Source organism: Tubulanus polymorphus, chromosome 8 (assembly GCF_964204645.1).
Source record: "Tubulanus polymorphus chromosome 8, tnTubPoly1.2, whole genome shotgun sequence".
Taxonomy (NCBI): Eukaryota; Metazoa; Nemertea; class Palaeonemertea; order Tubulaniformes; family Tubulanidae; genus Tubulanus; species Tubulanus polymorphus.
The window spans coordinates 5,355,750-5,367,941 of NC_134032.1; positions in this window are offsets into that span (position 1 = coordinate 5,355,750).

A 12,192-nucleotide genomic window follows, 5' to 3' on the forward strand; every position below is an offset into this window, starting at 1 on the left:
TTTGGTCCGGTCCAATTTAGACCGGACCAAGCGTTGACACGGGCAAAAATACCGTTCCAAATTAGACCGGTCTAGTTTAGACCGGTCTAATTTGGCACGGTCTAAAAGAGCGAACCAAGTCCGGACCAAATTTTGGACCGGTCTAAATATGCGTGTGTGGACAGAAACTGGTACCAGGTCCGATCTAAATCGTAATTCTGAATCTCTGCGGTGGATGTTGCAACCTCTGCGGTAGAGTGTGAGTCCAGTTTATTAAGTTTTAAATGCTTTTATTACCGTTTATGTAATTATTTCTAAGTACTGTTTTTCCTCCCTATTCAATGGAAATGTTTGGAGCGTAATTCGTAATTCGTATATCGCGATCATCATCCGTTTTATTGCCGTGCTTTGAACCGTGTTTAAACGACACTTAACAGTTTCAGCATGATTGAATAAAATCGAATTCGCAAAAATGTATTAACCTGACAGAGGATCGAATTGGTCAATTGAAGAATGTCTTGCTCTACTTGGAATCTGGAAGCAAGACTTCATCCAGGCGCAATTAATTATTTAGCAGATGGCGACATCTTGTGGGCCCGGTGACAAGCGCTTTTATCATCGCGTGTCAAAACGCCGTGTGAACGCTCACCAAAATTTGGTCCGGTCTAAATTTGGACCGGGCCACGTACGGACCCATTTAGACCGGTCTAACTAGTTTTCGTGTGAACGCGGCTTATGGCTGAAACAAAAATACAAAGACAATGGAGGTGTCCTGTATGCAAACAGAATTGTAGCTCTAACCGACGTAAACATCAATCAATTGGGTGCGATACATGTGACCAATGGTTTCACTGGAAATGTGTTGGTTTGACTGATGAACCATTGACTGAGAAATGGTTTTGTCTTTCCTGTGACCCGAACATGTAAATTCCTTAGATTTTGCTTTGAGAAAGTTGCGGAGTGAGTACCTGGGAATAAAAACGTGGGAAGGGTGATTTCTCTGTGACTTTTTTGAAGTGTAGCAATTCTCTTACAAGAAAAACAAGATATCAAAGTCGGTCACTCCAGGGCTGACCTCCCTGTTCACTCTAAGTCTTTTCCCTTTTTACCGCATTATTTGATAGTAGATTTCATTGAGTGAAAGTTGTTATGTGATAGTAGATTTCATTGAGTGAGAGTTGTTATGTGATAGTAGATTTCATCGAGTGAAAGTTGTTATGTGATAGTAGATTTCATTGAGATCTAATGTTTAATACAAACTTGTAGATTTTATTGCGTGAAAGTTGTTATGTGATAGTAGATTTCATCGAGTGAAAGTTGTTATGCGAGAGTAGATTTCATCGAGATCTAATGTTTAATATAAACTTGTAGATTTCATTGAGTGAAAGTTGTTATGTGATAGTAGATTTTATTGAGTGAGAGTTGTTATGTGATAGTTTCATTGAGATCTAATGTTTAATACAAACTTGTGGATTCATCAACATCTTTCTTTTTTCAAGTGGACTTATCTGCATTCGTTGTGAGTTTATTCCTTTTTCTTATTCTGCCCATTCCTCTCAACATGTATCCTCATGTATTTACATTCCATCACATTGTGTTGCGTAATAGTTATTGAAATAAATATATAGCTGTACAATTTAAACTTTCATCTCTTTTAGCTTTATATGGTATTGTATATTGTATAACAATTATCAAAATTAATATTCAATTTAAACTTTTATCTTTTAGCTTTATATGAAAAGGTAATGAAATTCATGTTTTAACTATATACATGTACTACACATTCACTTGTAAACATTCTTGCACGCGTACAATATTCTTCGTGCTGGTTTCTTACTGGTGCTTTTGTTGCTTAGGTTTAATATCTCACATCTCTATGTACAGTCAACCCCCCCCCCCCCCCCTCCTCGATATACTGCGCCCACATCGGTGCAGAACAATTTTGGCGGTATAAAGAGTATGGCAGTATATCGGTGTGTGTTTTACTATATATTTGTATAGAGTAATACATAGAGCAAACCGGGTCGTAGGCATTTGTGGCAGTATATGGGAGGGCGGGGCGGTATATCGGGGTAGACTGTATTTCTTTCACTTTAATATTATTTATATGATTTATTCCAGTGGTATTGTTTTCTCTTAACATCTTTGTTGTTCTTGTTTTACTTTGATTATAGACGTATTGTTTTTCTATACATCTGTGTTGTACTTTTTTATATTATTTATCATAGATGTATTGTTTTTCCCTACTATTTTGTTGTACTTGTATTGTTTTTATAAATCTTCGGTAGAGAGTCGAGTTAAATAACCATAAAAGCGTAAACATGATGAATCTAATTTTCAAATGAGTAAATAAGTTTATAAATAATGAACGTTTTCATAAAACAAGTGACCACAAATGGATAACAAGATACCTTGTACCTGATGAAGGGAAAAGTTCCTGAAAACGTTCTTTATTAATGAACTTATTTACTCGATTGAAAATGAGATTCATCGTGTTTATACTTTTATGGTTATTGTTTTTATACTTACATCTTCGGTGTACTTTCTCACTTCAATGCATAAATGTATTCAAGATGTATTGTTTTTTTACATTGTCAGTGTACTGTTGACTTGAATGTATGTATGTATGACTTGAATGTATGGTTGTATTCTATGTGTATGTTTTTAGATGCCCCAAAAGACATGTGTACTTTAAGATCATGTAGATCAAATTGAATCGGTAACTTTTCGGGTTTTGAGTTTTCATTTTGTGTTCTCAGAGGTTTGAGAAAGCTGTCAACGTTTCATGTACTAGTTTTATAATTCTGAAATCACGTGAAGATATTGCAACATGGTTGATGGGGAAATATTAAATTACTGGCATACTCCAGTGAGTATTTTATACTATTTGCAGTGTTAATTTAGTAGATTATGGTGTAATAACATAAGAGAATATTCCGTAATATAAGAGTATAACATAAATCAGTGAAATAGAGAAGTAATTCCATTAAATTAAGGCGAAATATTATGATGCAAGATAAAGGTTTATTTTGTATTGCGCAATCTAGAAATAGCTCAGATATTATAAGTTTGTATTATCGGTTTACAGATTTGAATCGTCCAAAATCCGTTGAATAAAGAAACATCAATTTGATATCCGGAGTTTGTTATTTGTCGGACGTATTCAAAAGCCACCACTCGAAACCCCATCGAGCCACAAATGATCTTCAACCTTGTAATTATAGCTATTTCCAAAATCTCGATGTATTAATTAGGCAGCCAAGAAAATTCACCCCAATCAGTCGCTTGCCGGTTCAGACTGACTGAAGATTGTTTCGAATGAACCGGAACCGAATTTCCCAATTATGTTCTTCGATTTAAACAAAAAATTCTGTAAACTCGACCTCCGATCACACAACTATATCTGTACTTCGATTTCCGATTTCGAAATTAAACCCCCTGTTTCGCTCACGGCAGGTGTGGTGGGTTTGTTAGGGACACTCAATCGAAAAATCAAACGAATTTTACCAACCAAATAAATAACAGGGACAATCCCTATTTTAAGATAAAAAAATATGTAAATCAAAAAATAATCTAAAACCAATTGCTTAAATGATGTGTTTTGGTTTTGCATCAGTGTCTTTGTACACTATAGCTAGGTAAACGTTGAAGTTACTGGTATTGCTGTTAGCATTTATGTTGACAAAACTATAATGGTATCCCCTAACTATTTTCTAATGTACATGTACTAGAAGTTAAGCTAGAATAATTTTGGAGCTTGGTGCATTATTTGCCACGGATAACTTTGTAGATCATTGTGCTGTATTATGAGAATAAGTTGGTATTATTGCATTCACAATTAATTATGATTAAAATTAATTACAATTTATTAATATTGGTATTATTGCAATCACAGAGGTACTTTTATTTCACTGCTTTTGTGGCTGTTGTGGCGTGAGTACCTGGGAACTAAAACGTGGGAAGGGTACTTTCTTCATGACTTCCTAGAGGCAGTGGTTTAATTTTTACCACTAGAAACTTGTTTCATAAAAACATTCTGTCAACTATATGATGTCTAGATAATCTTATCTTATGTTTATACGAAAAAGTGAATTATTAAAACAAATTGATTCCATTCATATTATATATTTCTCTAGTTATTCAATCAATCAGGAGCCTAGTTCCATAGATGTGAGTTATGATTCGACTAATTTTAACCCACAACTATGCAACAGGATCACAGTGTAACAATTGTCGTCTTGGAGTATTCTAATGGTAATATAAGAGGTAATCGCCGCTGAAGTAGGGGACGTTCCGGGTCTTGAACCGGGAAAAAAGATAACACACGACTCACCAGGCCAAGGGATTCTTTTAACATTTATTAATACCAATACAAATACACTATATTACAATACAATTACAGGCGGGAGTTACACCGTTACACCACTCCCCCTAACAATGAGTACTGAACTACGGTTCAGTACCAAAATTAACTTTCACGACGCAATAACAGTCCAATACCGGTATGCCGAGCTCCCATCGCAAAATGATGACGATCGATAACACCCATGGTTCGCATGGTACACAAGAGTCAGATTATTCACATATTTACATTTCCGCTAAATCCATTCCTGAAGTACGAGGTAGACTAGGGTTCACCGCTGGGGGGGTAGATGGCTGGCCATTTACCGATATCTGGTGTTGGCCCCGCCATCCCCATACCTACTCACGTGACGGAACTTGCGGTCTATATACACATGATAGTCTATATACAAGTGATGGTTTATATACAACGATTCTCCGAAGTAGCGCTGAAAAAGTAAAAGAGAAGAGGCCAGCAGAAAAAGTTCTAACACACAGAACCAGGACTGAGGCAGGGATGCACGAGTCAAAAGGCCATGTTTTGTAGGGTGGGTATTGACCATAGTAAGGTGACCCACCTACAAATTTAGGACTCTAAATGACTCTTGACGGAGGCAATAATATGACGGGCTACTTCGTTGACTGCCTTCGGTCGATAATGGATCCCTCTGTAGTCGTGGTCTGGAAGGTCCGGATGTTCGATGGTGCGGAACCCGGCCTTCTCGAAATGTACATTGATGCGGTCAATCGGGATGACCGTCTCACGCTTGCCTCTCATACACGGGGCTTTTGGGACACGAAGGTGGAAAATTGGGACAAGGGGATATTTTCGCTGTATAAGGTTGGCCAGGCTATATATCTCCTTGACCGTATCACCGAATTCCCGCACGTGATTCACCCCGTTGTTAACGACAACAGCTGAACAGCTGACGCTCATCAGTCGTATGGATGGCCGTGACCGCTTGGCTGACGCCAGGAAAGCCTTGACGCTAGCAACTACTGAACCAGCAACCATATCACCTGGTTGGTACAGATGGCGCTCACATGAACTTACCAAAGCACTGAAGTCCGGAGTCCATTCGGGCTCAGTCCTTTTCGTGTAGCTTTGTACATATTTTCGCACATCGTGCACAGCGGCCTTCTTCAGGTCTCGTGTTTCTTCGTTCAACGTATCCAACTGAAGCACTTTAGACATTTTAGCAGCTAAAAACAGAAGGAAAGAGAGAAAAACGTTAAGTTGGCCGGAGGGCAGAGAGTTTAACCGGTGAGGTGTTCTCTGTCTCGCAGCAATTTTCGCGCTTTCTTCAGCCACAGATCTTTCTTCTCCCGGATTCTGGACCATCGCTGACAGCAGGTGGTACAGTCGCCATTAACTGCTGTACTGGTTGCCGGTATGGGGCAATGACGAACAAAGTCCCTGAATCGGGCTGGCTCTTTCAATGCTCTCCTCGGGCGCAGACGACCAGACTGATCTCCGTTGTCGGCCGGTGCATGCAGCTGGGCATTTTCCAATAGCTGACCCGCTGGGGGATCGACTTCCGGATCGACTTCTGCCTCCGCTTCGATTGGTGTGGCGTCATTGGGTGGTACTGCCACAATCCGCTCGTTTGGGCGCCTCCAGACAATCTCCTCGTCATCGCTCCTTCAGGGGCAGGTTCAATCTCAGGGGCAGGTTGGGGTTCAACTGTCCTCTTTCTAGTTCTGGCGGGGACAGCCTTCTTGACGTTGGTATGCGGCTGGCCAAACGCTGGCTTCATATCAAATATCATTGAAGTGGACAGTCTTTTGCTTTGGGGGACCCCCCTCCAGTCTGACCCGATACGTCACCTCCGACAGTTTCTCAATAATAATGAAGGGGCCCTTCCACTTCTTATGGAATTTTGCCGCCTCCCCTGGCTTAATGGCATGACTATAGAGCCATACCCGATCCCCAACGTTATACCCATCCCGCCTAGCAAATCTGATGTAATTGACAGTCTGACGCCGCTGAGCCTTACCCAGTCTCTCCCTGACTCTTTGGTGCGCCTCCTGTAAGTTTGAGTGTACATCACGGCTAAACTTAGTGATCTACACTTGCTCTTCTGGTGGTCCAACCATGATATCTAGAGGCAAGACCATCTCTGAACCGAAAGTCAGGTAGAATGGGGTTTCGCCGGAGGATTCCTGGACACTAGAACGAAATGCCATCAGGCATGATGACAGTTCGGTGTCCCAGTCAGTGCCAGTTTCATTCACGGATATGGTCAGCATGGCCTTGGTGGATTTATTAAAGTTTTCCACCTAACCATTCCCCATCGGGTGATACGAGGTGGTACGCGTCTTATCGATACCCAACAGTCGAAACATTTCTGTAAAAACCTTGGACTCGAAGTTGGCACCCAGGTCCGAGTGAATGTTTTCTGGGCAGCCATATCTCGTGACCCATTCATCCACGACTTTCCGAGCCACAGTGGGGGCCTTCTCATTCCGTACTGGCCATGCCTCGACCCACTTAGTGAAAGCGTCCTGGACAACAATAATGTAAGTGTTGCCGGATTTAGTACGCTGTAGGGGGCCCACTATGTCAATGTGCAACCTCTGCCCTCTACGACCCACTGGTGTTGACACCAAAGGTGCCTTCGGTCGCTTGGGCGGATTTTTGCATATTTGACATTTCTGGCACTGTTGAATATACTCATGGACAGCTCTTGTCAGACCTGGACACCAGAATCGTTCCCGCATCTTCCGCTCTGTCTTAGTGCGCCCTAAGTGCCTGCCGGAGATACCGCCATGAAGGTGTGACAAAACCTTAGGCAGTAACACGTAAGGCAGAACAACACGCGTTTTTCGAAAGTCTGGATCCAGGGGAGGGTCTCAAAAATAAAACGTCCTTGTCAATCATTAGGCGCTCATATTCACCAAGAAACATTCTGGTTTTGGTGCTAAATTGGCGCATCACATCGGCACTTTGTTTAATCTGTTGTCGATGGACCAGGTCCTTGACTACAGATATGTCGGGGTCCTCGTCCTGTAACCGGGCTATGTCCACTGTCGACAAGCCTGCATGATCACTACCCACACCCACCGCCGAAACCTGATATTTTGGGGTGCCGGTCTGACGACAGCTTTGGCAGTCTCAATGACGCTTCAGTCGTTTAGGGATGCGGGACAACGCGTCCGCATTTAGGTGGATACGCCCGGGCCGGTGCTCAATATCAAAGTCATACTCGGCCAATCGTTCGTTCCAGCGGGCAACTTGTCCAGACTGAATGTTTGAAGACCGGAGCCATTTAAGTGCTGCATGGTCAGTGCGCACCAAGAATTTCAGGCCCAACAGGTAATGCCGGAAGTGTTCAATTATATCGACGAGGGCAAGCATCTCTCGCCTGGTGGCACAGTAATTCTCTTCACCACCCCGTAGTGTGCTGCCAGCTTACGCGATCACCCGTTCGGACGAGTCTGCCTGCACCTGTGAAAGTACAGCACCAATTGCCCAGTCACTAGCGTCACAGTCAATAATAAATTTGCCTGCATTTGTCTCGAAATCAGGGAAGGCCAAAACAGGAGGGCTAGTAAGTGCCCTTTTTGTGGCGTCAAATGCTCGCTGTTGCTCTATCCCCCATACAAAGACATGGCCCTTTTTAGTAAGCTGGTGTAGGGACGACACATTTGGGAATACCCCTCAATAAACTTTGAATAATAGGTCACTAACCCTGTGAAACTGCGGACCTCTGAAACTGTGGTTGGAACAGGCCAGTTCATAATTTTCTCAACTTTGGACGGGTCAGCCTCCATACCATTCCCACTAACAATATGGCCCAAAAACTTCAACCCTCTCCGCAGTAGGTGACATTTTCTGGGTTTCAGTTTAAGGTTTGCAGACCGGAAACATGAGAACACCTCAGCGAGTTTACCAATGTGTGACCCAACGTCAGCTGAGTGAACAATGACATCATCGAAATATATTAATGCCGTTTTCCACGAGACCTTATCCAGGGCCATAGTCATAAGCCGTGAAAAACAGGCAGGGGCATTGGTCAGCGGTGTTGTCATATCGCGGAAAGACGGAATCGCGGAATTTTCCAAAAACGCGGAATTTCTTCATTTTAACTATAAATAGTAAACGGGTTTTCCCACGGGGATACCCACTGTCGGACAGGGCATCGGACCCAGGTTTTCAACCACGGGAATTAGTATTTGATAATTTATTATATCGCCAGTCAACAACTTAACGATACTGTTCCAAATAATGTAGAACCTATAGGCAATACGTGCTTTGCGAATTCAGTGATACAGAGTATCGCTGCATTAACTGAAGGAATACAAATCGATGGTACGTAAACGTAGGATTTGTGATGTCACCATGGGTCATTCTTCAGGACTCAGTTCCGAGTTAAGATTTGACTCTGGTCTCTGGATTTAAAACATTGGAAATGAATTGATTCTAAGTAACTCAGAGTTAACTCACAACTGTGGAACTGGATCGATGTCACACGAAAATAAATATACATTATGTATATTTCATTCTGGCTTAGGATTGTTGATGCGTGTTGTGTGTCTACATTGTTGTTATAAGCGAATGTGGTTTATCTTTTAGAATTAAATGATATGAAAGATTATAAAATGGTTTCGTTTTTTTAATGTTTTCTTTGTGACTGCTATAACATATATGTTCCTATGCTGATTATTTGGATCAAAAGAATCTCATTGGTACCGGTACTGGACGAATTTGACGAAGGAATTTGAACCGGTACTTGTTTGGTCGTAGGATTTCATGTTTGCAACCATCTACAACTACGGTCCGACACCGCGAACGTGCTCAATATTTATCTGATAATATTCGTTTCTGAAGATCTCAAAAAGTCGATGAACTTCGATAACCGAAGTTTGCCCAGTAGAAATAGACATTAGGTGCCTGGTCTCTTTCACCCCACTTGATTCTGACTTCTTTTACAGGTGGCAGCCAGTCAACGGTATCGTAATATAATAATTCCATATAAAATTGCCTGCAAATAATGGGACTCGAACCTAACTCGTTGCATCGATCGGTCCGGTGCCCTGTCCGACAATGGGTATCCCCGTGGGAAAACCCGTTTTCTATTTAAAGTAAAAATGAAGAAATTCCGCGTTTTTGGAAAATTCCGCGATTCCGTCTTTCCGCGATATGACAACACCGATTAGTCAGGCCAAACGCCATGACGTTCCACTCCCACAATCGATTCTCCGTGCAGAACGCTGTCTTTGGTTTATCTCTTTCCCGTCACAAACCATCCCGACGGAATTGTTGTTGTGGGTGTATCTCTGCCTAAAATAAGCAGTAGCTACAATTTCGTGTCCAACTGGGATCATGCGAGTCTCGGTCAGGAATAGGCGGCACGCAGTTGGTCGGGAATCCCTGTGTTCCAATGGTATGTCAGACAGGCCACAGCTCATATTTGGGTAATCAATCACGCAGTTGTTGTCGCGGAAGAAATCACCACCAAGGAGACAATCCTGTGACAAATCATCTGCAATCACCATTGGAACCATAAAACTACAATCCCCCAAACTAAGGCGAACATCGACCGAACCCCTAACCTTAATGTCCTGACCGGTAGCTGTAACCTACTCAAAATCAATCTTGAGCATAGTCACACCAGCGCCGGTGTCGAGAAGCGCAGAGATTCTTCCTACACTATTGACTATAGCAGAACAATAGAGGCCAGTGTCACGGATATCTACATTCTGCACACTTCGAATTAATGGGGTGTGCTCTCGGTTACTGTTTGTGGGTAGGTCTGCTTCGGAGTTCTGGGTGTACTCTGAAGAGGAGCTTTGATTTGACCGTTAGGATGTGTGCTCTTCCCGAGTTGTAAACCACTTGAGTCCGGGCAGCTACCCAGTGGGTTGTCGTATTCATAATCATTTTCATTTGTACTATAAACAGGGGTATTTACAACATTTATACAGGTATCTAATTGTCTACGGTGTGGAGGGATATATTTCGGGACTTGGGGCCGATGGTTTAAAAGCGCTTGCCCTGCCCCTCGAGGAACGCATCTGCCCGTTTCCCTGACTATTAGGACAGTTCCTAGCATAATGTCCGTGCTCAGTGCACGAGTGGCATATCACCGTAGGACATGCACTAGCCGGGTGGTCTGGCACCCGAAAGCGCCAACAGATGTCAGCCGCCGGATTTCTGGGAGGTTCCGGATTCCTGGAAGGCCTTGTCTGACCTCGACGCTCGAGATTTTCGATGTGGAGATTTAAACTCTGGACCTGTTTAACCAGTTCCGAAAGCAGCTCGGTCTCGTTGGGCTTTGCCCGGGCTTCATTTACCATCGCACGTTTCCCCCTCGAATCATGCTTTTCAGCTATACGCCTAGCCGATTCAAAACCTCTAGCCAGGGACACAGCCTCTGACAAGGTTTTCGGCTGAGAAACGTACAACTGTTCCCTAGCTGTTAATGGCAAACTCCAGTCAAAAACTGGTCACGAGCCAGCTCGTCTTGTAGCGTATGTCCAGCGTCTGGATAGGCGTTTTGGGCTAGCTCCATAAGTGCGTTGGCGAAACGTCCGAGGTTTTCGGGCTGTTTTTGCTCGCGTGCCTTTAGCATGAGTTTGTAATCGCCGGGCGATTTAGTTAGGGACATACGGTCTTTAATGGATGTCGAGAACTCATAATAGGTCAATTTGTCCGACAAGTGAAGATTTTTGATGGCCAGATATGACTCATGGTCCATATACATTAAGAGGTGATCCTTCTGTACTGAAGGATCAGTTATCCCCATGAGGTAACAGTAACTATCAAATCTCTCGAGCCATACTTTAAGTTGTGACCAGCACTGTAGGTTTTAGGTACAGGTACCTTGACCTTGGTGTGGTCTCTGGGTCTGGCTGGCTCAGAGGGTGATTCTGACTTAGTGTTTTTAATTTTATCTTCCACATACTGTGTCACAGACATGAGGAACTGGTTGACATCGAGATGACTAGCATCTTGTTCGGAATATGTTCCCCAGGCATCGACATTATAAATACAAGTCAGTTATTTCAATACAGTCCAATATAATAGAAAAGGTGAACAAAAGTTTTTCGTATACCGGTCTGTGTCTCGCTCTCTGTCTTCCAAGCAATAATAAAATAATATGCAAATAAAAATGATTTTTCCCCAAATTTTCTCTCAGTACTAATTCTGATTAAATAAAGAATATGACAAGTTAACGGTTTTAACTGCTATGAGTGTCCGTTATAAGTCTTTCAAGTATAGTATTTTCTACTAATAATGGTAAGCGTGGTTCGCTCAGACTAGGTTCCCAACGTGGAGCCGCATTAAAAGACCATAAAATACACGACAATCGAAATAAAATCCCACTTCGCTGCCACCAGTGTAACAATTGTCGTCTTGGAGTTTCTAATGGTGATATAAGAGGTAATCGCCGCTGAAGTAGGGGACGTTCCGGGTCTTGAACCGGGACAAAAGATAACACACGACTCACCAGGCCAAGGGATTCTTTTCAAGAGAGGGATAGGTATGCCACCTATCGTTAACATTTATTAACACCAATACAAATACACTATATTACAATACAATTACAGGCGGGTACATATTCGAGGTTTGAATATTTTTCAATTTGAACTAACAACAACGAAAATCTTGTAAAAAAATAAATATGATTAGCGTTCCCGCGTATAATAATCCATGTTGTTTTTTAAACTAAGTACGTAAAAAGCAAGAGAGATCCCACAAGGAATTGAGCCAAAGTGAAAGTTCTATATTAAAATGATAATATTTCGAGCAGCGTTTCGGCTAAATGCTATGAGCTATCATCAGGCCTACCGAGATACATGTAAAAACAGCCCGCCTCTCTCATCTTTTTTGAGAAACCAGTGTCACGAGAAGCACGCTATCAATTT